Source organism: Carcharodon carcharias, chromosome 9 (assembly GCF_017639515.1).
Source record: "Carcharodon carcharias isolate sCarCar2 chromosome 9, sCarCar2.pri, whole genome shotgun sequence".
In the NCBI taxonomy this organism is placed as follows: Eukaryota; Metazoa; Chordata; class Chondrichthyes; order Lamniformes; family Lamnidae; genus Carcharodon; species Carcharodon carcharias.
Window position 1 is genome coordinate 23,586,618 of NC_054475.1, and position 27,142 is coordinate 23,613,759.

Consider the following 27,142-nt stretch of genomic DNA (forward strand, 5'->3'; position numbering starts at 1 on the left):
ATTGGGGTAGGTGGGATGTAGACTTCAGGTTACTATCAAGTCAGCCATGATCTTATTAAATGGCGGAACAGGCTCGAATGGCTGAATGGCCTACTCCTGCTCCTTGTTCATATGTTCGTAAAAGACCACGCAATTTGGTGAGAGGAAGAGGAACATGATTGGGGAAATGGGTAGCAGAGGGGTGGGGTGCCTCCATTGACAGGTGCCTTGTCTGCCATTGGCAATGCTTGCCCACCTGTTCCACTTAGAAGACAATCTAGCATCATGAAGATGAAAGTTCAAACAGCGAACTGCCGTGACAGCCTGAGCATCTTGAGGCTTTGGTACTTACACATATCAGGATAGCTGGTCCGCTGCCTGGAGACCCTGTGCTGGGGTTTCTTCCTCTTTACAATGGTATCTCAGTGGCCATTCACTCTTCCCTCTGGAGGGGCACGTGGATGAGGAGTAGAGAGCTGGTACTGCTGATGGTGTTCCTCCAGCTGCAGCTGGAGATGTTGCCGTGCTTTAGCCCCCTACAGTAGACCCTCAGCAGAGGGGCAATAGTGGAGCTGCATAAGCTGCCCACATGTTACTCTGAAGATAGGCCACAGGGAAGTTCAGCTGAAGGAGGGTGAGGTGCTGGTCAGGTGAAGTGTCTTACAAACATCTGGCAATCGCCTGTCACACAGTGCTAGCACTCTCTGACAGAAGGAGGGCTTTGCAAAGCAGCCTCTCACTTGGCCATGTCTGCAGCTCTTTAGTGTAAGTGATCAAACCCCTCACAGTTTGTCAGTTTCACTGAGTAAGTCCCTCCCATTGTGCTCTGTCCTCTCCAGCCTGTGGATTAGATATCAAGTGGGACTGCCCATCTGCTGTAAGGATGGAATCCATTTGCAAATTCCCTCTTAATTGCCTGATTAATAACAATAATTGCCTTCCAAGCTTATCTGTGGGTTCACTCCTACTGCACGCCTGAGAAAGAGGAAAGGAGGTGAGGACGCTTTGGGAACCTGACCCCACAACATTGTTTGAATTTTTCCCAGCCTCCTCCAGCCTGGGGAAAATCCCCCTCATATTATAAAATTGTTATTGCTTTTTTAATTTATTCTGTCATTACGTTTCCATGTGGTTTCTTACCTTTTTGGCAGTGGGGTACAGGCTGAAATAAGCCACCTTCCTTGCACGTACTTTCTTGAGAATGTGATTCGAAACCAATATTGCAAATGTAATGGATGCTCTCTCCATATCTGTACTTACGACTATATCTATATCGTGATGTTATTTTACCATCCTGAATAGCCAAGGGTACATCACAAGTAACTGCAAGAGAGGAATGTATTAGTCTTCATGGATAACTGGCTGTAGTTAGGAATGATATCGTTACATTGGGTTAGAAAGTTATTTCTGTTCATGACTATTTCTGAGTTGATGTGATTAGCTTTAGAAGAATTTGCATTGCCATTAAATTGAATGAATTGCCCTGCTTTTAAGTTCCAACATTTTTACTCATTCACAGGATGCGGGAGTTGCTGGCTAGACCAGCATTGATTGCCCATCCCTAATTGCCCTTGAAAAAGTGATGGTGAGCTGCCTTCTTGAACCACTGCAGCCCATGTGGTGTAGCTACACCCACAGTGCTGTTAGGCAGGGAGTTCCAGGATTTTGACCCAGTGACAGTGAAGGAACAGTGATATATTTCCAAATCAGGATTGTGAGTGGCTCGGAGGGGAACTTCCAGGTGGTGCGGTTCCCATGTGTCTGCTGCCCTTGTCCTTCTAGTTGGTAGTAGCCCTGGGTTTGTAAGGTACTGCCTAAGGAGCCTTGGTGAGTTTCTGCAGTGTATCTTGTAGATGGTACACACTTCTGCTACTGTGCATTGGTGGTGGAGGGAGTGAATGTTTGTGGATCAGGTGTCAATCAAGCGGGCTGCTTTGTCCTGGATGGTGTCAAGCTTCTTGAGTGTTGTTGGATCTGCACCCATTCAGGCAAGTGTTCCATCACACTCCTGACTTGTGTCTTGATGATGATGGACATGCTGTTTGCCACCGAAGTAGTTCAGTGTTACAGCTTCACCAGGCGGACACCTCATTTTTAGGTATGCCTGGTACTGCACCTGACCGCCCTCCTGCACTCTTCTTTGAACCAGGGTTGGTCCCCTGGCTTGGTGGTAATGGTAGCATGGGGGATATGCTGGGCCAGAAGATTACAGATTGTGATTGAGTACAGTTCCGCTGCTGCTGATGGCCCACAGCGCCTCATGGTTCCCCAGTCTTGGGTTGCTAGATCTGTTTGAAATCTATCCCATTTAGCATGGTGGCTTCATTTTTTCAGAATACCTTTTCAGCAGTGATCTTGATTTATGATTTATAGATTTAATTTGGCAACCAGCAGAATATAGATAATATGCACTAACAAATGTCAGTAATTCCAGAGTACATTGCTAAATCTTGGGGAAAATTGGAACAGGAGGTAGCCATTCAGCTCAGGATATTTAACTTGATCAGGGCTGATCTGCACCATAACTCCACTCACTTTAACGCCAATAAATTCTTACTGAGGGGCAATGCAAATGACTGAAAGCAATTCTTCAGATGGGGTCTGACCACTGATGCATAACTTACTACCCTTTGTATTCCTTTCCTCTCAAGAGGCACTTGAGTACTGTATGCACCATCATTGGCTTTCTACCAGTGGAGCGGTGGCCCTCTACCACATAGGATGACCATCCAATAATACCTGTGTTCTACCTGTGGGCTTGGGAAGAGGAACATTCCAAGAGGTCATCATGTTTCCCCAGGGAAGGCCCTGTCCAACAGCAAGGGCTGTCCCCACAGAACCATCCCCTTGCCCTCGCCAACCACACTCCCAACCCTATTTCTAGACCTGCCTGACTGACCCCAGGAACCCCAACCCCAATTACCTTAGCCTGATGGTAGTGTCCAGGCTGCTTCATGGGCTGGGTGCAGTTCCAGGAGTAACTACTGCTCCCGGTGATACTGCTGGGGCTGAAGAGCTGCTAGCCCTCTGATACCATTCCTTAAAGGGATGGGAGCCCAGGCAGCAGGCAATTAATTGTCTAATTGCCACAGAATCGGGTCTGGGTTCCTCTGCAATAGGTGAGGTGGGGTTGCCCCCAGCTTTCCAGTCTGCCCCCAGGGCCAACACCACCCTGATAAAACTCAGCCCATATTGTGCTACTAGTGAGATACAGCCTCCAAAACCGATGTTCTTTCAAAGGCCCAATTAAACCCTTTAAGGCTTATCCATTCAGTTGGCAGAGTAATGGCAAGCATGTGTGCAACTTCTGTAATCATGCTGCCCTTCCTTGACATATAAAAGTTCTTTCACGTACTCCTGCAACTGGTGCATGTTCTATCGAACTCCGTAGGATACCTCTACACTAAGGGGAATACTGAGAGCAGAGAACTGTAAGTAATTTACTAGCTCTCCTAAAAAGCTCATCAACGGTACTGAAGAGCTCTATTGCACCAGTAAATCTTTAAATTTGCTGTCCGAACCAGAATGCAATCTGTGACAATCTGAGTTGGCGACTGTCTTTTTACATCGTTACTGGATTTGAGATTAGCAACTAAGAACACCCAATTTTTTGAGCACTTTTATCACATGACCTGCGAATAGCATTGGGAAAATAAATAGATGTGAAGTAAAAGTGCATTTCTTGCACTTTTAAACATCATTTACATCCTTGTATATATTTCAGGTACAAGATGTCTTTGTGCCTTCAACCTCTACCTAACATCCTGGAAATATGAGCTGATACTTGGTTGCAGACAACAAAATTCTGCTCCCACTACTAAATTCAAGCACACTGAGTGTGAAATCTGCAACACTCAACTTCTATCTCTTACTGTCAGATTATTGTCCCCAGTGATTAACACAACTATATCAGTCACAATCGCTGGATCTCATGCCGCAGGTGAGTGATGGTAGGAGGGTGGTCACAGAGTGGGGTTGAGGGTGGTGTTCAGCAGCAATGTAGGATAGTGGCCTTCAATGGTGCCCTCCCCCATCCCTTTTCAATGTCCAGTCCCTCGATTAGGCACCGAGTGCTTTTGAACAAGGGACCCCACAGGAGACCATGCTCGTTATGCTCCCTCCATAGCCTCCTGCTTGCTGCTGTGTTAACGCTAGGAGAATGGCAGCATGAGGCCTCAAGTGGGCATTAATTGCCCACGTATTAATGTCCATTTAAGGGCTTCAATTGGTGGCAGGGTGGGAAGGGAAAATATACATTGCCATCAAATTGAATAAAATTATGGTTTTCAGTTTTCAAAATCTCGCTCTCCCTATTCTGCTATAATGTCTTCTCAACAGTGATCTAAATTTATTCAGTTGACATGTTGGATTCCATAAGCAGCAGGATACACGGAAGACTCATTGGGAAAAGTCAGTAGTTTTGGATTTGGATGCTAAACTGTTAGGAACAGGAGTCAGTCACTCAGCCCCTCTAGCTGTTCAATTACCTGATGGCTGATCTGCACCTAAACTCAATTTAAGATGCACTTGTTCAATATTCCATTCCAAGGCCAATATGTCCTTCCTGAGGTCAGTGGCCAAAACTGAGTGCAGTGCTTCAGATGGGGTCTGACCACAGCTATGTATGCATAAATACATTTAGACATGCAACTTTCTCCCCTTTGTATTCCAACCCCTTGAGTTGAAGAGCATCATTCCATTAGTCTTTTTAAAATTGCTTACTATACATGCCCATCGGCTTTCAATGATTTTTGTCCTTGGACTTCCAAGTCTCTTTGCTCTCCTACAGTTCATAGTTTCTCCTCATTTAGAGCCTCTACCTGCAAAGATCTGCAACAAATGGAGTGTAGTTGGTAGGGTGCTGGAGATTCCACGGGCCTCAGTGGTTGGGGGCTCTCTGAAATGGGGCAAATGGCCTGTCAAATGGAGTCTGATCTCTGAAATGGCCAGGGGGTTGGTGTAATCTCTGAAATGGGCGGGGGTGGTGGGGGTGCTGGGAGAGATGATCTCCGAGATATGGATGGTTTTATAAATTGTGGTGCTCTGAAATTGGCATGCTGAAAGGGTCTCTGCAATGCGGATGATACATGAAATGCGGGACTTCCTCAGCTCCTCCTGTCCATGCCCTAGGTTTCCCCTCGGTCTACTGATGGGCAGCTGTACTGGTTTTTGGGATTTGTTGCACGAAACGGTTAATGCAGTAACACTGAGGCCATCTAAAACTCTATTGCCCATGTCCCTACTCACACCAGCTCCAGTCCACCCCTCACCCCTATATTTGCTGGCCTACATTGGATCCCTGTCCAACAATGCCTCAATAAGTTCCCATTCTCTGTCCATGGCCTCGCTCCTCCATATCTGTAATCCCCTTCAGCACCCTCTGAAATACAAGCGTTTATTTAATTCCAGCCTCTTGAGATTCCTGATTTTAATTGCTCCACCACTGGTTCAACTGCCTAGGTCTTAAGCTGTAGAATTCTCCCTCAAACCTCTCTTTTTTCTTCCAAGATGCACCTTAAAATGCACCTCTTGTCCAAGTTTTTAGCCAACTTGCCTTGATGTCTAATTTTGCTTTATAACATTCCTACAAAATGCCATAGGATATTACTTTAAAGACACTATATAAATACAGATCATTGTTGTTATAAATCCCAAGCTTCCCAACTGTTTATGCTAATTTTTACTGTTTTGCCATACACAATTGCAATTGTTAGGAAATATCAGCATGAATTGCTGTGTAAAAAACAGATATATATTTTGGTATAATGTGTGGCTGAGGAAATTCTGGACCATCTTCTTCCAAAAGGAAAATGTTTTGAAACATGGCACAGAAATACTTTTGAACTAATAACAGTTACCTACTTAGTTTACAGATAGGCGGAGGTGGCACAAACGTGTTATTCTCCTGGCATTGAATGACACTGGAGCCAATCAGTTCATAGTCTTTGAAACACTGGTAGGTGACTTCTTCATTCAAGGCATATATTATTTTCTCATTTATTCTTCTTCCATGATCAATTCTCTTAGGTTGCAGGCATCCAGCTACCAAGACGGAAATGAATTAGTCTCAAACGGGTAAAATAAGGAATAATCAATTAGCCGATTCCATCATGCAGCAGGACCTGGACAACATACAAGCTTGGGCTAACAAGCGGTAGGCAACAAATAGTAAAAAAGTACCAGGTAAAAATCTTCTCATCCAGGAAAACATATTGCATATTCAACAGCGCAGCCATCAACATTCTGGAACCACTGAATAACAGTTTAATTGGACCAGTCATATCAGCAACATGGCTACAAGAGCGGGGTTGATGCCACAAGCTCCGAGATGTATGGCTCACCTTATGATCCTTTAAAGCCTTCTCATTAGAAGGCCCGAGGCAAGAATGTGTTAGAATACTCACCATTCACCTGGACTGGGGTAGATGCCACTTGCATTGTGGGAGCCTGATTTAAATATGTTAATAAAGTTTTGTGCCTGTCTGAGGTGGGACATACACAGCTTGAAATGCACAACCAAAGAAAATGGCAATGGACGTTTGTGGTGGTTTGATGATTAACTCTTTGGGCTGTACCTTCCGAGCTCAAGGGCAGTTTAACTGGGGGGTACTCCAAAAATGCATTGGGGAAACCGCCACCCCCCCATCCCCAGAGGTTTCCAAGTAAGGATTGTATGGCAATGGACCGGGAGTGCAAACTTCCAATGAGCAATTGCCCTGCACTGGGAACAATCTGAAAATGTGATTTAAACTTCAAACTTCAAAAGGTTCTGACTGTGTTACATCAACAGTTACCCAGAAACAGTTAGAAGAATTAAAACCACTTCTAGCTTTTGGGTAACTATTGTACAGATCCACAATTACCCTCCCCCTCCCCCAAAAGACACCCCCCCAAATCCTCAGAAGACTCCCCCTACACCACCCCCCCAACTACCCCCAGGTGACTCCTCCCCACACCACGTCTACTCCACCAAGGGACATTCACTGCCCCCACTCCCCAAAGGGGCACCCCCAACCCCCGAGGGCTCCCTCCACCACCCCGAATATTACACCAGCCCCGGCTTTCCCTTCCAGGCCCAAACCGACCCTTCCCCTCTTCTCCTCCTCCCCCCAAGCTGACTGCACAAATTTCCCCCACGGCCGACTGAATGACCCTCCCCTCTGTGCCCCCAACACAGCTGTCTGACCTCCACCCTCAACTGTGTGCCCTCTGCGACAGTCACACCCCCTTTACTGTCGGCATCCTTCCCCCGACTGTTGACCACTTTTCGACTGCCCAACTTTCTAACTTACCTGACAAAGCTACCTTCTCCCCAGCTTGAAAGTGGCGGCACCTTTAAATTTACCTGATTTACGGCAGCCAGTATCATTTAGAAAGGGGGTGGGGCCTCCATCCATGTGATTCAGCAGCGCTCAACCGAATGCCTAAGGAGCGCATTGCCCTGCACAGTTCTCTCCCGGCCTGAGTTGGAAGGTCGGACGAGACAGAATTGAGAAGATTTTCGGGTAACAAAGTAAGAGCAGAGTGGCAATCCGACTCTGATCTTCACCCTAAGGATGTTTAGCTACTTTTTAGGATTTATAAACAACACTCCAACCTCCTCAAGCCCATTGGCTTGGGGGAGGGGGCCAGAGAGGTGGGGGAGGGTGGAAAACGACTGCAGATAGTTAATATCAAAGACATTGCTTCCTTGTCCAAAGTCTGCAAAGTAAAAACCTTTCCAAAAAAAATGCTCATTTGATTCTGACTTTAAGTTTAATAAACGGTCACTCACATAATTTGCAGATAGGTGGGGGTGGCAGAAATTCATTGTTCTCGGTACATTCGATGACATTGCTGCCGACTATTTTAAAACCATAATTGCATCTGTAGGTTATTGTTTCAAGATATTTGTATGTGGGTCCAAATCCTGCTGCTATCTGGCCATTTTCAGGCAAGTCTGGACGATGACATTGGACATCTGCCAAGAAAGCAACACATTAGTCCAAACTGAGCATCTACAATGATAGACCTTTCCGATTTCTGATTATTTTTGATGGAGGTAACTATTTTTTTAAGAAAATGACTGCAATTTCATCAACTCAAATAATGTTCACTTAAAAATATTCATTTACCAAGTTGCATATGCAAATAATTTGCACTTTAAGCCACATATTATCCTCCTTCCATTTAATAGCAATTGAAATATTCTGTAGTGCTTTGAAATCTATGTGGTGGATGCAGCCAAAGTTACTCATACAGGTGATATGCAGCCTACATTCTTTGTGCACTGTCTAGAGAAGCAAACCTATGATTTTTCCTTAGATAGTTATGGTACAGCTAACAATGATCTGTCAATGTTAATGCTTGGAGGAGATTAATGCAAGAGTAATTGTTCAACAGGTGTGATCACAGCACTGCAATGAACAAAACAGCAGGTCAGGTGACAAGAAACTTTCACCAGGGCAAACACTGGTGCAAATTCTACAATTGGTGGGAGGCAACAAAAATAAAGTCTAATCTTCTTAATGAATTTTTGTGTAACTGTACTAAATTACAGTTCAGTGCAAGTACCTATGAAGTGGGTGAAGGAAGGACCTGCAGCTTCAATGAAAGGATCAGAATTTAGCTGGGGAAGCTGCATCATCATTTCCACTTCAAGAACATACACGCTCCTTTATGTACAGCAACTTACAGATGGAGAGGGCTGATAAGATGCATCACAGAGCATGTGAGTTGATGAAAGGATAAATGAGGTGGGATCCCATGAACAGACAGAAAGTACATCTTACTAATATGTTTTGGCCTTACGTAGTCACCCCTCCCAATATCTCTTGCTTTGGTTTGTTGCCAATTACTGTCCAATTGGTTGCACTTTAGGGTGTTTTACTACATTGATGGCATTATATAAGTGCAAGTTGTTGCTGTAGTTGTTAATTTTCCTGCTTTTTAATAGTAGAAACTATGGTACCTCAACTGTGTTGAAAGGTCTGAACGGCAATAGGACAATAATTGGGTCAGTGCAATGGGCATCACGGTATTATGGAACATGGAGACAGTGGCTGATCACAAAGACGAGCCTTAAGAAGGGGTTTGATGTGCTGTTCTTCGCTCACACAAGATTGGTGGTTGACCAGAAATGTGATCCTCCAGGTTGCAGCATCTGTGCATTAGACATCCTAACACTATATCCACAGGGAAGTGGCAGAAGTGTTTGAGGAGAGTGGAACATTGGTGAAGCTGTTCCCAAGGAATATTCCAATGCACTTGATTCAAAATATATCTGGGGGCCAATCAGTAAAAAATCTAGGCAGTAAGGTTAACATTTGATGCTCCCAGTTTTACATGGAAAGAGCAAATCATATTAATTCTCATCCCATAGTTTATTAGCTTTGCTCTAGGAGAGAGAGAGAGAGCAAGAGCGAGAGAGAGGACACGTGGTGAGTTCAGTGATGGAGAAGAGGAAGGCCCAAGACCAGATGAAAAGATGCAGTGACAAGAGATTTAAACACAGCAGGAATGGAAGAGGAATGTGTGACTGACAGGAGGAGATGGAGATGGGTGATCAACCAGCATTGTGGTGGCCCCATGTGAAATAGGAGAAGCTGGAAGTAGTAGTAGTTTGGTACCTTTGCACGTTGGTGGATTCTTGTCCCACTTTCCAGTCCCTGTGCAAACAAGCTCTTCTGCACCAATCAATGAATAGTCACCAAAGCATGAAAATTTTGCTACCATTCCATTTTCCCAGACACCTTCATTGGGTGGAATTGGATTTCTCCCATGACTGATAGGTTCAAGCTGATTACATGTGACAACTGGAAATAAATGAAATTTAGTTAATGTTCTGAGCAGACTGTTAGATCAAGATTTTATCTTGAAATTCCTAGGCTGGGGATGGGAAGGGCAAAGTAATGTAAGTCAAGTGAGGATGGTGGGTGTGGGGGTGGAACTAGTTTCTGCCCCTTTTTTGAAAACATTATGAAGATCTGATCCATGGGGAACCAGCACTTCTTGCACCCTCTGTTCCATACTGATGTCATAGAGAGGCGAGACTGGCAGAATGGCATTCCCGAATTGAAAATATCCTGCTGGTTCTGCCTTTTTTCTGGCCAACTAAAAGACACACTGGCAGCACTAATGTGAAAATGAGGGCCTAATGTCAGTATCTAAATTGCATTCGAGTGAGTAATTGACTAATGCTAGGGAAGTGGCAAGATGGCATATTATAAGCAGCCTCTTAATAGAAAAATAATCTTCAGCCCCACTGCCCAGAGCAAGGTGTTGTTCTTTGGCCCTGGTTAGCTGGTAATTGCCAGGAAGTATTGTAGCTGCCATAATCCTTTTATACTATTACTCTGGGACAGGATCAAGGCTTGGTTAGACTGCCTGCTAAAGTCCTCTTCTACTGAACTTTGGATAACAGATCGAATCAATGTTCGAGGAATGTTAACCCTTTTTGCCTTCACAGATTAAGATCCCAAGCAACTCAGAGCAACATAGGGTAACTCATATAATTCCCTCTTCCTTATTCCCCATGTAAGTTCCTGATCTCCAGTGGACCAATTTTCCAGGCCATTAGATGTTGAAGGATCCAGCCTATTATCAATAAAGGAAAGAGCCAAATGTGTGATCACTGTGGGTAAAAGCTTCATGAACAGTTTATGAAGCTGATAATGTATTATTTGGTGCCAGTCGTACTGCTGCATATTGAGCACTGCTGCCCTGCACTATTATCAACCAAGATCAACTTGTCTGTTGTGCTCTATAATGTGATCTGGAAGCTCCTGTGTTGTTGAATACCTGCACACCTGTTGGGCAATAGAATCATTTAGAACCCTGACTGAAGTTGCCGGGGAGATTATACCCACATCATGGGGGGCAAAGCACCTGAACAAGGTTTCAGGCATTCAACTATAATAGAAAATGGGCACTGCATAGGTTGAATGATGCCATATTGCAGTTATTTACATAAAGCAATCTTGTGATCTCATCTGTTTGCACTTGTTCCTTGAAGTTACTTTGTTTGTTTAAACCAAATTAAACATTTCTGTTCAGCTGCATTTCCAAAAGTGTAACTTCTTAAAGCTGCTTATCCCATCAGTTGCTGATACCCATTTCCTCAGAAAGCCATAACCGTGCACGGTCTATATCGGAGTTATCATCATTGTTCTGAGCATCCTTCCTATGTGTGTATTCTCAAGAAGGAAAATGAGATGAAGAATGTAATCCCATATTCAATTATGGGGTGTCAGCATTGCTGGCATGGGCAGCATTAACTGTTCATTCCTAAGACCTTGACAAGGTTAGCGTGTAACATCATTATGTTGCCACTGACATACAGGACAAGGAAAATTGTACCTGGATGTACTCAAACATGAAAATTCTGCAGACAGAGAATGTGATTCCCAAAATAGCCATGACAGAAGTCTGCAGTGTCGTACAGCAGCATGGGCTATGCAGTCATGCAGCAGTATGACTGGCACCACACAATATATTATCAGCTTCATAGTCTGTTCATGATGCTTTTATTCATAGTAGTCACACATTTAGCTCTTTGCATTACTGATAATGGGATTGTTCCATCAACATTTAATGGTCTGGAAAATTGGTCCAGGTTTGGTTAATTTTACATTAACTTTTTGTAACAAAGTTACACGTTTTATTTTCCTTTATTTTCCTGGAAATATAACTTTAAATCTCTAGAAGGTATAATTTTAGAGGATGTTGATGACTAAAGCTGAATGAAATCTTTAAACACTGGAGCCCCATTTTATTCCGTTATGCCTCCCTACAATTCTTCAAGTTAATAACTAAAAATTAAAAATTTAAATAGTGAACTTTGAATTGTTTATGAAAGATTGACAAAGTCTTTTTTTACAATAAGTATCACTTAATGGAAGACCCTCAACTTTTGGATACCCTAAATAAGCTTTAATTGTTCGAACCATCATAAAATGTTGCATCAGATGATTGTTGACAATTTATTTCACCGTCCATACACTTAAGGCTGGGATTTTTCCAGCCCCACCCACTGCCAGGATATTCTGGTCGCACCAAAAGTCAATAGATATTTGGCTGGCCCACTGCGTTCACCGCAGTGGGTCCTACCATACCGGGGCTGGGAAAGTGTCTTAACATTAAAGGAGCTTGAATAAATAAAACAATACAGTTCAGGGCATTCCCATATAATTGCAAAAACAGTAATCCATATATTAATAACTTAATAAAAAGGTTTATTACTTTCACACAGGAAAGCAAATCCTTTGATTATCTCCAAGAAACAAGAAACCAAACTTACCTTCACACATTGGAATTTGACCGCTCCAACCATGAGCTTCACACAGGCGTTTGCTTCTACCAATCATTCGATACCTAAATAGGAAACAAACCACTAAAGAGGGAGCAAAATAAAAATGACCCTTTCTCAGATACCAAGTCAACTGTTAAACAGAACACTTGGCACAGTGTGTTGATCGGGGTAGAGAAGTAGGCACTGGAATTTCTGTGGACTTTTGTGACAAACACATGCTTTTAGGTCAGGTGGGAATTTTACTGAAGGCCAATGAGCTGGGTCAGAACCTGGAAACATCGATTCTTGGCGTGTGCTCCTAGATTGGGATGACCCTCTTGGTTTTCTAAACAAGAGCCTCTACATTCTAGGGAATGTGGCTAGGGAGGAGGGATTCCTAGGTTAGAGGTTTCCATGTCCAAGCTTGGAGTCCATTCACTAGCCTGGGGAGGAGGAGGCCTATTGACCTGGTGACTGATAGAATTAAAACCCACTTGAGATTTGGCCTAAGCCCCTGAAATGTTCCAATAATCTTTCCTCAGCCTCCCTTCAAATGAATTCTTGTGCCAGGGGCATGAACACCCCCAAAAGTAATTTTCTAGAGCTGCAAAATCCATGCCTTGCATGGTGGCAGGCACCCAAGATGCACCCATCATGTTGCAGGTGTCCATCAGAAATACTGAAATTGCAGGTCCTCTCACTAGCCCCACACACACTGGCAAGGACAGCTGTAGCGTTTCCCAGGAGAAGCCTCTCGACTCTCATTCAAGGCATAGAATCTCCAGTTCAGATCACCTAAGGCCCTTGACTTCTGAGGGACAAAACTATTTTAGATACGGTGAAGTCGCTGCTGCCCCTTTCTTCAAGTGCCCTTCTCCTGTAAGCAGATAGAAAGGAGATATTGTTAAAATGAGGGATGTAAGTGTTACAATCATTCAGTTGAGGCAGGTATGACAGATGTTGCCCACCTTGATCTGAACTTGCAAGGGCAGCTCACAAATCACACCCCCAGCAGTCAAGCAAAAGGGCAATCCAATTTCTAGCCTATTATATCATGCAATATTTAATTCTCAGTACTGTTATGTGTATTAAGCCTTGTTTCATTCTTCCCTATTGTAATATAATAGTCTGGCACATAGATGGTTAATGAGGGACTGAGTTTAGCACTGCCCACACAGTGATGTAAGAGAACACATGGCCCACACCTAGGGGTCAGTGAGGTGTTGGATAGAGCTGTGTCCAGACCCAAGCATGGAGACAGCTCCTAGCTTGTACCCTTTACTGAAAATAGTTCTAAGAGTCACGAAAGACTTACAGTTAACCTGTTAAAAAGTATGAATACGTCATCAAACCTACCAAGATGTAACCAACACCCAACAACACCTATTACTTCTGGCTGCGAATTATTGCCTCCAGCTCTCTTATTTTGTTCAGATGCTTTGCACATTGCTGTACAGGCAATTTAGTTTGTTTTTATGAATTATTCCACTCATTTTATTTTAAGTCATTTTATATTTTTGCTGTCTAACTGAACCTGTTCCCTGACCATTTATGTTGACTTTGATCTTACCTTTTGAACTCTCACTCCAGGATTTGATGGCACAGAAGGTGTGTTCATAACAGGCCCAAGCAGGTTGATTATCAACCTGTAAATCTTTCCATTACACCTACGGCAGGCAATAAGGGCGGTAAAGTTTCTGGTCAGCCAGGCTTGATGTGGAGTGGTGCCCCTCAAGCTATAGCCACTGGTGACAGGCTAACAAGCTGTTCCAGGGAAAACTAGCCATGGAAACATACGTCGGAATGTGCTTTGTCTGCCTCATGTGTCACAAGGCATGGGAAATAACCAAGTAAGGAATCTTTACCTTAGTCTGAAATTTATTCTTGTCTCCCACTTTGTTTAATTCTAGAAATCGGGGAGCCTGAAATTTTGGGAGTTGGAGATTGCTGGTCAGCAGAAGAGGGGTGCAGCAGTTGAGGGTCCTTTAATGTTGCTCAATAGGAGCATTCCTGTTCCCCACAGGTCATGTAGAGTGGTAAGTAACTTACATTTTTTCTTGCTGATGTCCTGAACAGTTGTATTCCATAAGTACAGTCGTGATCCCTAGCATTTATATATAACCTTTATTTGCATATTCAAAAAAGTATCAGGTGCCTGTTACTTGTCCTTACCCCGTCGGGCCTTGCATTTCCTGCTTGCCAATTTTGGGACTTTGATGTTCTTGTAAAATCTGAAATGCAAGCCAGGTGCCCAATTTCTAGGCATGTGTCTACAGATTTGGAAGTAAATTTGAGAATTTGTTTAATAACAAATTCAGTGAAATGCTCACAAACTATGTGGAGAAAAATGTATGCAATGGTACCAATTTAAACTTAAGAAGCTTTGAGTTTCAGAACTATAAGCATGTTCTAGTAGGCTTCTGATGCAATTCCAGCAGGAAAACAGTGGAAACCCCAGAAAATCGACATTTATGCCAAATCCTTAGGATCCCACCGGTCTCCTGGAATTATGGTGAGGGAGCTGTAGAGTCCCTTCAGAATTTCTGGGCTTTAACCAAATGATTACGCAAATTGTCTAAATGTATCACTGCTTTTAATAATTGACAAATAAATACCTCCGATTTCTATCCATTATGTGAGATAAGGAACACTCAGTCCTAAATATATACAAACATTAAGCATAAACACTACTGTTTTGCAAAGTTATAATCTTAAACTGTGTAGAACAAGATTTTGCTCCAAGAATCCCATAGAAGAACTTTCAGAGAAGCTGTGAGAGCTCTAAACAGCTGAATTGCAAAGCACCAAGACAGCAGATTACTGGCACCTAACATGAGGATGATAGCCTCAGGATCAGACTTAGAGAATATGGTGCAGCTGTTATTAAAGCCTGAAAACAGGATGATTATTATGGAGGGCATACAGGTAAGTGGCGTTAAGATCACAACCAGATCAGCCATGATCTTATTGAATGACGGAGTAGGCACAAAGGGCTGAATGGCCTTCTCCTGCTCCTAAATTCTATGTTCCTAAATAGCACTTTTATTTAAAACAATTTAAATTCATCCATGCACTGCATAATTACCCAGTGTTACAGAAAAATGTAGCTATGCTTCCAAGTTCATCACTTGGCGCCTCATAATATCCATTCAAAATCTCCCCTGGATTGCCACAAGTTCTTGCTATATAGAGAAAGAAAATGTGAATGTTGAGAGATTACAAATACCAATTCAACTTACAAAACAATTCATAATGGATAAAAATCAATGCTACATATTCTGATGAACAAAAATACTACAAAATTTTAAATGGTAACAGATTATGATGTCAATCCACAACTGTATCAAATCTATGCTTCTGTTTTCTACATCAGTTGTTCTAGAGTTTTGAGTTAATCTTACAAGTTAGTGTGATTTGTGTTGAATTATACGCAGATTTATACTGCAGGATTGAGATTGCTAAAAGCACTGAAGACACGTACAGACAATTGAAGCACCAGCTAGAATTAAATGTTGGTTTCAAAGGTCAAAGAACAATTTTCTAATCTACTATAATATCCACTTCAAATTAAACTTTTCATTAATGAGCTATAAATGTTCAATTCAATTTTAAAGCAATTTAAATATCAGTCATAGTATGAATCAAGTAATGTTGTATATGATGTTGCCTACATCACTGTTGTGCTATAGCTTTTTTTTTTAAGTGGACTATAAGATTTTACACTAGGGTTGAAATCTGGCAGATGAAGTTGTTCGATCATCTCAAAATGTTAGTATTCTTACCTTCTTGATATCTGAATAAATATAACAGAACAAGATGAGCCTAAAACTATAGCAAGTCGGTCAACTATTCTAACAATGTAACTGTGACTTACGTTCACATTTTGGGGCCTTTCCCTCCCAGCCCGTAATGAGACATGACCGATACTGTTTGCCAACTAAATGGTACCTACAGAAACAAAACAAAGCCACTTAAGGGAAACTAATACAGAGATGTTTTTTGGTCAAAAAGCAATTAAAAGTTCCTATAATGGTGGATGCAAGACTGGAGAGTGCAAGAAGAGAAATGTGCATTCAATTCAATTGTACATTGAAAAAATGCTTAAATATCCAGGAAGCTGATTATCCATTAAGGGACTGCAGCCTCTTATCCAAAGGGCCTATTTCTCTTCCACAGTCAACAGAAGTGTTTCTTCCTCAGTGTAAATTTCATGAAAAGTCTAAGCCATTCCATCCTAGCTGAATCCCCATTTATAACATGTTTGTCAATCTAGTGGTGTTATGCTTTTCTGTTGTTGCAATGATGTTTAGAGGGCATTGAAAGCGAGTCTACCAGTGGATTTATGATTGTTTTATACTGCAAATTGCCTTCTCTTTGATAATGGCCATTTGATCCATAGTTTGTACAGTTAACATACTTTATAGAACATTAGGGAATATAATACAAAAGCAAATTATTGTGGGTGCTAGAAATCTGAAATAAAAACAGAATGCTGGAAATACTCAACAGGTCAGGCAGGCAACATTTGTGGAGAGAGAAACAGAGTTAACATTTCAGGTTGATGACCTTTCATCAGAACTGAAGAAAGATAGAAGCACAATAGGTTTTAAGCTTGTGGAAGTGGGGAGGGGGCAGGAAAAACAAGTGAAAGTCTGTGATGGGGTGGAGTTTGAGCAGGAGAGATTAAATGACAAAAGATTTCATGGTACAAAAGCCAAAGAGAGTGGCAATGGGTATAGAAAAGAAATAAAAGACGTGTACAGATGAGGCGTAATTGACTACATAGCAGCCATCTGAATGCAACTTGAAGGGATAAACAAAGAAATGAAAAAAGACTGAACCAGCAAAATACTTAGAACAGGTTGGAGACAAGAGGCTATGATCTGAAATTGTTGAACCTAGTGTTGAGACCAGAAGCTGTAGAGTGCCAAGTTGAAAAATGAGGTGCTGTTTCTCATTGGAACACTGTAGCAGGCCATGGACAGAAAGGTCTGAGTGGGAATAAGGTGGAGAATTAGAATGATAAGCAACAGCAAGCTCAGGGTCATGCTTGAGGACTGAACAGAGGTGTGGCAATATAATGCCAGTTCTAATTTTAACAATTCAGTAATGAGCAAGAAAACAGAGTAATTGTAATTTCAAAGTAATTTCAATGATAAAAACAAAGTGTGGCCCATTTTCTAGTGATGTACAGTATGATGGAATTTCCCCATGGTCTGATTCTGTTCAGATCCCAGAAATACTACTTTGTGTTATCATGTTATTGGTAAATGTGACTAATTAACTCAATCCTACTCTTAGACTAACCTTAATGCATACAGAAGGGTTGGAATAGTTTTAGGGTAGATTGGCAAAATTCACAAATCAATAATTCTGTAATCCAGTGCTCCAGCCATTAATTTTAATGGATGTAAAATCACAGGCTCTGCACCCTCAATTTCCCTAGGTAGACTCCCTATGAACTCTTTTGTCCACTGGATATGTTACATCCTGGAATCAGCTTTGACATTCCAGTGTGCATTAAAGTAGCTGAGTTATTATTTACGTAAAAAGTAGAGCACCCAGGAATGTAGCAGCTGCAGACTAAGGAGGAATTTTAACCCCCAAAATCAGTTTGGTTGGGGGCAGGTGAAAAGATAAAAATTATATAATTCTCAAAGCAAATCCCAACCCGCCTCTAATCGCCCACTCCCCGTAACAACAAAGACGGATAGGGGAACAGGCAATAAGCCTCTTTTGCGGAGGCAGATGGATCACTAAAATCTTTTAAGGAGAGTCTAAGCCCCCATTTTAACTGGAGTTTATTTATAACAAATGGAGGGAGTGATTACCACCCTTGTGAATCCCAGCAGGTGAAAGGAGTCAAGAAAGGTTGGATTCATAAGGTAAGTGCCAGGAGGTGCAGTAAAATTTCCCTCAGGCTCCGCAAGCTAAATTTCACATGATTGGAACCCTGCAAATGGCTGCCTGTCAAACCCCCTCACAATGGGTCAATATCCCCTGCCTCAATGTCCAACATACCCCATGCATTCCTGCAATGTTCCGTGATATCCGACACCCTCACTATCAGACTTACTTGACACCTGCTCCATCTGCTTCCTCATCTGACAAGCAGACAGCTCACTGACCTAGCTGGCAATCAGGAAAGAGACCCACTGAAATCATTTGAAAAGACGTTGTATGACTACTTTCTGCAGGACGTGGAGGAACGTCATACTTCTGGGTTTGCCATTTGAAAATCTTACCTCTCCCCAACTCCACCTGACAGCCACCATTCACTTTCTGTCCCCCGGTAAATATTAGGGCCTAAACATTCATATATGAAATTCTGCAATTACAAATGTTATCCTTTGTGGGTTTTATAAAGTCTGTTGTGCATTGAATACTTACCCTGGGTGACAAGAATATTTAAGCCTCCTTAAGGAACCAGGAGCTTCCAAATCATCAACAAATCCAAATTCTATTTTGTCTGGATTATTACACTCTGTTGCTACAAAAGAAAAAAAAATAGGACAAGTGTGAATACAAAAGTCTCCAATTTGAGCTTGTAGTGTGATCAGAGAAATGTCTTGCCTGTAGTTTGAAAGGTGTTACATAATTAGAAGTATGAACATTATTACACCATATATTCCCTTTAATAAAATGTTTGAGATTTCTTTTCACTTTGCTCATCCGAAGGAAAAACAATATTATGAAATGGAATACTGCTGCACATCTAGAATCTAATGTCACTGTGAAGAATTCAAGTTGAGAAGAGCTCAGTTCAGATGCAATGCACATCCCTATTTGTGCTGCCTGAGCAATGCACTTTGGCTCAGAAATTTGACATGGCTGAAAACAGGCAGCAGGGGCTGGGGTGCAACCTGCATTCACCAACACATATGGGCGAAGTTATCTTGAGAAATGTGTGCTGGGACCTTATTATTGAATGACAGGCGTGCGTGCGGTCAGTGCTATCTGTTTCGAGGCTGGGTGAGGGTGGTAGACCAGCTCTCTCTATTCCTGCACCCACTTGAAAATTGTATCTTTTAGTTCATATTGCCTCCCCTCATTCTTTCTACCAAAATGTAACATTTCACACTTCTCTGTTTTAAATATCATCTGCCATGAGTCTACATACTTCACTAGTTTATGGCCTCCTAACGTTTCGCTCCTCTTCATTGTTTTTTACATTTCTGAGTTTTGTACCATCTGCAAATTTTGAAATTATCTCCTGTGCATCCAAGGCTGGGTCACTGATATATATGAAGAGCAGTGGTCCTAATACTGACACCTGAGAAACAACACTGTATACTCCCTTTCAGTCTGACAAACAGCCCTTCACCAATACTCCCTGTTTTCTCTCTTGGCCAACATCATTATCATACTGCTACTGTCATTTTAATTTCAAGGGCTTTAATTTTGCTAACAAGGCTATTATGTGGCACTTTGTCAAATGTCTTTTAAAAGTCCATATACACATCAACTTTATTATCCTCAGCAATCAGCAATTTGATTATTACTCAATCAAATAACTCAATCAAATTAGCCAGACACAATTTCCTTTGAACAAATCTGTACTGGCTTTCATTTATTAGTCCATATATTCACATATGCAGTGACTTTTGTCCTGGATAATGTCCCTACAGGTTTTCCTACCACTACATGAAGCTTACTGGCTGATAATTGCTTGGTTTAACCCCTTTCCCTTTTTTAAACAGGGGAGCAACATTTGGAATCTTCCTGTCCTTTGGCACCATCCCCATATCTAAGGAGGATTAGAATATTGTAGCCAGAGCCTCTGCAATTTGCACCCTTACTTCCCTCAGTAACCTAGGATATATTCCATGTGGATTAGGTGATTTTTTTTCTACTTTGAAAATTGCCTCCTCTTCAGCTTCCTTCAAAACTATGTCTGACAACCTGGGCACCCTTGCAGATTCTCCTGCACCTACCATTGTCCATAATCCTCTGTAACAGATGCCCGCAGACAAAGTGCCACAGCTCCATTGAAAGGTACAGACTGCCTTTCAATCACATCAGGAACATGCAAAATTGACACCCTCTATCAAGCGAGTTGCCAATCAACAGCACACGGAGAGCTGGAAGCCTGTCTATTTCAGTTTAATCAGTTCCACAGGTATGGGGTCTACGAAAGCACATTCAAAGCAATTTCCAGCCCAGTGTGTGGATGATTTATTTGAGAAAGGGGAGAGATTTGTTTCATTAAAAAAAGTTAGAAAGTACAAATAAGGTGGTAAGAGATTGGAAAATAACATGTGTTCTGAAAAGAGAATCTAGCTGTAACCTGTCTCAATTAAACTCCAGTTGTACAAAATGGAAATTAAGTGAGACATTTAGGGGTGTGTGTGTGTGTGTATAACTGAATTCCTTCCCATATCACAATTGTTTTTCAAACTATTTCCATTATGCTAGTATTCACTTGTATTATTTTGTTGGTTATGTTAACAACTTAAATAGCACATTTAACTTATACAATCAACCCCAATTCATTTGAAAAATGTTTTAATCTTAAGGTTACCAAATTCTTTGCTTAAATGTAATTAAAGACAAATTGTTAACATTTAAAAATTTTTGAGGTATTTACAATTATTCTTCTTGGTTCTTAAAAGCGTTAACATACCTCAAAACATTTCTACCCAGTATGTTTGTCTGGAAGCTGTACATAAGGATAATTTTTTTCCACAAAAATATACTTTATTCATAAAATATCTTCAAGAACATTCCAAACCATTTCAAAATCACCATCACAAAAATACAATCAGGTTCAACTTTTACAACATGTATCACGAGGTGCATCAATACAATCAATGAATATTACAATCATTTGCAGACATTCATTTTGAACTGTACAGCCCTGGGGGGCTCTAAACAGTTCCCAATCCCCCCCCCACCGCCATTTTAAAGCATTTATTCTCTTACCAAAACTGTTGTCTCTGAGAGTGGTTCTTTATCCCTGTGACATTCTTCACATTCGCTGCATTGTATTCGTTAATAAATATTTTTATACAAAGCTTCAAGCAAACCACAATTCAGTCAATAAATTTAAATATTGCTGTATTTGTCTTTAGCCGTTAACTTGCATTAGTAAAATCACTCACATTTCTTGCAGTCCTTCATAGACAATGCTCAAATGAATCAAAAAAAAAATCACCAATAAAAACATAGATTTCACCCCTTACCAAGTTCAACGTTGATATGCACAATGCAAATGAATGTTATTGTTAATGTGATTCTCTGAAACATTTTGTATTTTTCTCTTTCCAACTTGATTTTTAGTGATGCACTTCTCTATCTCTGAGACGCTGAGTTATTTCAAATGACCTGTTTAGAAGTTCACATTTGGATTCTATTGATTTTGAAGGGGGTCTCCGGGGATGGGGGCGGGAGGGTGTTGTTTATAAACAGGGCTGTGTCCACAATAATCTAATTGACATTTCTGGGAAATTGCATATAAGAACAGAAAAAAAAACACTTTTAAAAAGCAATGGGTGAACTAGTTCAGGGACACAATTTCACAATCAGCATACTCTCTTATGAAATAATTGAAGTAAAATGGTTTATGGGAAGTGCTGTCACAGATTCCAATAGAGTGCCTCCCTGCTCACCTTTGATATTTCTTTCACTCTTTTCAAAAATCATTGAAGTTCAAGTCAAAGGGATATTTGCACTTTAGAGAGACATGAAATAATTTTTAGTCTTTCATTCAAAAATATTGGCCAAAACTAAGGTTTATTATAATTTCCAAACTGAATTATTACACTCCTGTTTGCTCGGGTAGAAAAAAAGATTTGCAAAATCAATCAATTTAGTAAATTATTAGAAGATCTAGTCTGATCAGAAGTCTATGTAATCATTCACAGCAACTAAAATATTCAACTTGTATAATATAGTCTTATCTAACAGAGTTTAATCACAGCAACTGTGTACAGGGTCAGAGGAACCTGGTGGGTACATGTGGTTTGAAGATAGTAGGACATAGGGAGAGCAGTTAGCAAAACATATCGGATCTTGGGCTTCATAAATAGAGATATTGAGTACAATAACAAAGATGCTGAACCTTCATAAAGCCCTGTGGTTCTGGTCACCACATTTTATGATGTGAGAGCCCTTGAGAATGCGCAGAGGAGATTTACCAGAATGGTTCCAGGGATGAAGGATTTTAGCTACAAGATTGCATTCGAGAAGCTGGGATTGTTCCCCTTGGAGCAAAAGAACTTGAGGGGAGATTTAATAGAAGTGTTATTTTTTATTCTTTAATGGATTGCGAGCATCACTGGTAAGGTCAACATTTGTTGCCCATCCCTAATTGCCCTTGAGAAGGTGGTGGTAAACCACCTTCTTGAACCACTGCAGTCCATGTGGTGTAGGTACACCCACAGTGCTGTTAGGAAGGGAGTTCCGGGATTTTGGCCCAATGACAGTGAAACAATATAGTTCCAAGTCAGGATGGTGTGTGGCCTGGAGGGGAACTTGCAGATGGTGATGTTCCCATGTATCTGCTGCCCTTGTCCTTCCTGATGCTAGAGGTTGTGCTGTCGAAAGAGTGGTGAGTTTCTGCAGTGCAGCACAACCTGGTACCACTGTCGGTGGTGGAGGGAGTGAATGTTTAAGGTGACGGATGGGGTGCTAATCAAGTGGGCTTCTGGATTCTGTAGAGCTTCTTGAAGAATTCTCAGCCTCTGATCTGCACTTACAGCCACAGTACATGGCTAGTCCTGTTAATGTTGATGGTGGGGAATTCAGCAATGGTAATACCATTGTCAAGCGATTAGATTCTCTCTTGTTGGAGATGGTCATTTCCTGGCACTTTTGTGCTGTGAATGTTACTTGCCACTTATCAGCCCAAGCCTGAATGTTATCCAGATCTTTTTGCATACAGACATGGACTGCTTCAGTATTTGAGGAGTTATGAATGGTGCTGAGCATTACGCAATCATCAATGAACACCCCCCACATCTGCTCTTATGATGGAAGGATGATGAAGCAGTTGAAGCTGATTGGGCCCAGGACACTACCCTGAGGAATTCCTGCAGTGATGTCCTGGGCTTGAGATGATTGAACTGCAACAGCCACAACCATCTTCCTTTGTGCTAGGTATAACGTCAACCAGCAGAGAGTTTCCCCCCAACGATTCCCATCGACTTTAATTTTGCTACAGCTCCTTGATGCCTTGCTGTCAAGGGAAGTTGCCCTCACCTTAACTCTTTAGTTCAACAAAGTTAATCTTGTACAAGTTTATGACAGGTTTAGATAAGACTAGACAAAGTAAAGTTGCTCCCATTAGCTAACAGGGGGCTCAGATTTAATGTTTTGGATAGGAGATGCAGGATGTGAGGAATAACTTTTTTTTAAACACAGCGAGGGGTAGTAAACAGGCACACTCTGCCTATGGGGGTGGTGGAAGTGGAGATGATGAATGATTTCAGAAGGAAACTGGAAGGGTGCTTGAGGGAAATAAACCTACAGGGCAACAGGGATGGAGCAGAAGAACAAGACTGGCTGGATTGCTCTACAGCGAGCCGACATGGACTTGATGGGCCAAATGGCTTTCTTCTGCACCATAGCATGCAGGTACAGCAAATGATTAGGAAGACAAATAGACTGTTGTTTATTGCAAGTGGAATTGAGTATAAAAGTAGGAAAGTGTTGCTACAGCTGCACAGGGCCTTAGTGAGACCAAATCTGGAGGACTGTGTACAGCTTTGATCTCCTTACTTAAGGAATGATATAATTACATTCGAAGCAGTTCAGAGAAGGGTCATTCAACTGATTTCTGGAATGAAGGGATTATTTTATGAGGAAAGGTTGAGCAAGTTTGGCCAATGCCCACTGGAGTTTAGAAGAATGAGAGGCAATCTTATTTTAACATATAAGATCCTGAAGGGACTTGACAAGGTGGATGCTGAGAGGATGTTTCCCCTTGTGGGGGAATCTAGAACTAGGGGACAGAGTTTAGAAATTAGGGGTCTCCCATTTAAGATATGAGATGAAGAGAAATATTTTCTCTGAAAGTGGTTCAGACTTTGGAATTCTCTTCCCCAGACAGCAGTGGAGGTAGGGTCATTGAATATACTCAAGGCGGAGTCAAATTTTTGATCAACAAGAGAGTCAAGGGTTATGGGGGTAGACAGGAAAGTGGAGTTGAGGCCACAATCAGACCAGCCATGATCTTATCGAATGGCAGAGCTAGCGCGGGGGACTGAATGGCCTACTCTTAATTCTTGTGTACTGATTCTATGGACAGAATCGTCCCAGATTTGCACTATGTGCGGTAACAGGTGTGTAAAAAGACGTTTAACCCGCCAGCCGCAATGGCGGACTTGTGTGCCGTACCATCCCCTTCCCACACATCCCGCCTCATTAATAATGTATTCACAAGAAACACGCCGGATTGCTGGTGGGCAGGCTCGGATTTGCCCACCTCGTCGTGACCTCAGCGCTTCCTCGCTATGGGCGCCATATTTAAAGCACACAAGAGCAAAGCTTACTTCATGTTGACAGACCAGGACTGATCCAGGCAACAGATGGCCCCAAAACCAAAGGTGACAGCAGCCCCCAAATTTGGAGTGTCTGCTGGACGCAGTGGAAGGCTACCGTGATGTCCTCTATCCCCCCCCATTCTGGCCACAGGAAGTCCACCAGAGTCACCAGTCCGGCCTGGGAGCAGGTGGCAGCTGCAGTCAACACCATGGGAACACAGAAGAGGTCAGCCATCCAGTGCAGGAAGAGGATGAATGTTGTCATCCATTCCACCAGATAAGTCAACCATCACATCACTCTCAATATGCAAACCCAAACCCATCACACATCTACAGGGACCTCACACCTCAAAGGACAACAGCACTAACTCTCACACACTCCCTCACATCTCCATCAGGTCCATATCCTCTGGAGCCGGCCTACTCATCCTGTCCATGGCTTCGCTTAGCACACAAACATTCCACACAGTGCTGTGTCCTGCTCACACACTCTCCATCTGTTTTCATGCAGGAGAAGATGGCTCATAACATGGCAGGCAGGGGGTTGTTTGGTGGAGTGGCCGACATTAGGCCCCTCACTCACTTTGAGGAGGGTGCCATCACATTGACTGGTGAGGACGTGGACCATGCGTGCGACTGCGAGGTCAATAACAAACACCCACATGAGGATCCTGCAACAGATCATCCCTCTCTCAATGTAATTGTGAGTGTTCTCTCACTCTGCTGTTTTTGACTCTGCTGCCATGCACTAATTATCTCTACTTTAGTTCACAGGGAGCTGTGCCAAGTGACCAGCCACTCCTTCAAGCTCCATCCATGTCTTCACTTCCAAGCCCCTCTGTTGAAGAGCTGGAAATAAGCTGCCTGGAAGACCCATCAGTCAGCACAGAGACACACCCTCCACCAGCACAGAGACACACATCTCAGTGGGACTTAGACATATAGAAGGCTTGGGTTCACAATGTGGTGAGGTGAGCAGGTGGAGGCAGGTTCAGCCGAGCTCCCTGGCACTTGGAGGACTGATGGGGAAAAGACATCTGTGAGGTCCGAAAAGGATGACAATTGTCTGGTTTCGGCCTTCCAACTCATTGTGGAGAGTCAGAAGATGGCAGAGGAACATCACGCAGAGCTGTTGGAAGCCCTCAACAGAGTAGCACGAGTAGGAAGAGTGCATCCGCCTGCTCTCTGATGAAGTAGTGCCCACACGGGAAGGGTGTCAGATGCCATGGAGACCCTGGTCCAGCAGAACGTGGAGTTGCGCGCAGATCTGCGCTCCATTGTGGTAGACATGGCTTGAGTTCTTGCAGTGGTAATGCAAGAGGGAAACGGGGCACCTCAATGTCCCTCTAGGTGCTCCTTCCCCGCCAGCAGTCAAGCTGGTGCTCCTGGGAAGGAGTGGTGGTTGGACACTCTGGGTCATCCACTCAGGAATCTCAGAGGCTCTCTCCGAGCCCCCTCTGCCTGTGACCCCCTCAACCTCACCCTCTGTCACAGTAGAGGGAGCTCACAGGAGAACAGCCAAAGCAAGGCCTCAGCTCTTCAGAGGATGCATGCCAAAGTCATCAGAGGTAACAGGACCAAACATTGCACAGGCTGTCTCCTGCTGGGGTTCACTTCCAGTTGTCTCCACCCCTGTTGCGGATGTCAGGGCAGCACCTAGAAGAAGTGGTAGGCCTAGAAAAGTTAAGAAATTCAGATCCCAAGTGGTTGCACAGTTGAACACATTTTTTCATTTCGTATTCTGAAAAATATATCCACTTTCACTGAGTAATGTATAATGTAGTCTTCCAGCTTTATCAACAGGCTTCATGAGTCCTCCCACTGCATCTACCCCCACTCCCCCCCAAATAGCAGTTCAGCTGCATGCAACTGACCACAAGTAATTCTGGAGGGAGAAGTGCTATGCATGTGGAGCTTTCATTCATCACACTTATCTGTCTCCCAAGCATTTTCAGTGCTGCCTGCTGGGGTTCGCTTTCAGTTGTCTATCTGAGCTGAGCTGCATCTCTGCCCACCCACTGATCACACTCCCATGCAGCACCTCTGCCCATCCAACAAGAAGCTCCACTCGCTTTCGATTTGTGAAAGATGGTCATAGTCAAGTTCTTGGTCAGCTACCTCCATCCTTTCTCCTTCCCCAGTCACCCCTGTCCTTTCCCCCATCACTGTTGACCCCTCTGGCATGACCTTCCACCTCCCCATTGTGACCTTCCAATCCGAATCCTTGTCTTTCCAGGATGTCCAAGTGAATGTGCATGTTCCCTACCTTCCTGAGAATCCCACCTCCCACTCCCCCGTCCACATTGACCTCCCTGACCTCCCCCTTCATACTCCAGGGTCCGTGTTTGTCTCCGTGTCCCCATCAACCACCCTTGCTGCCACTTCTACTGTTACCAATGCACCCTCACCCTCC

General features: G+C 42.8%; 1 long non-coding RNA gene across 1 annotated transcript; it reads left to right on the forward strand.

The window, feature by feature from the left end:
• The first annotated feature begins 3,880 nt into the window (after positions 1–3,880).
• Positions 3,881–14,241, forward strand: LOC121282350. The gene is made up of 3 exons (XR_005944047.1): positions 3,881–3,919; positions 5,846–5,935; positions 14,158–14,241. It is a non-coding gene; the product is annotated as an uncharacterized LOC121282350 (long non-coding RNA).
• The last annotated feature ends 12,901 nt before the right edge of the window (positions 14,242–27,142 follow it).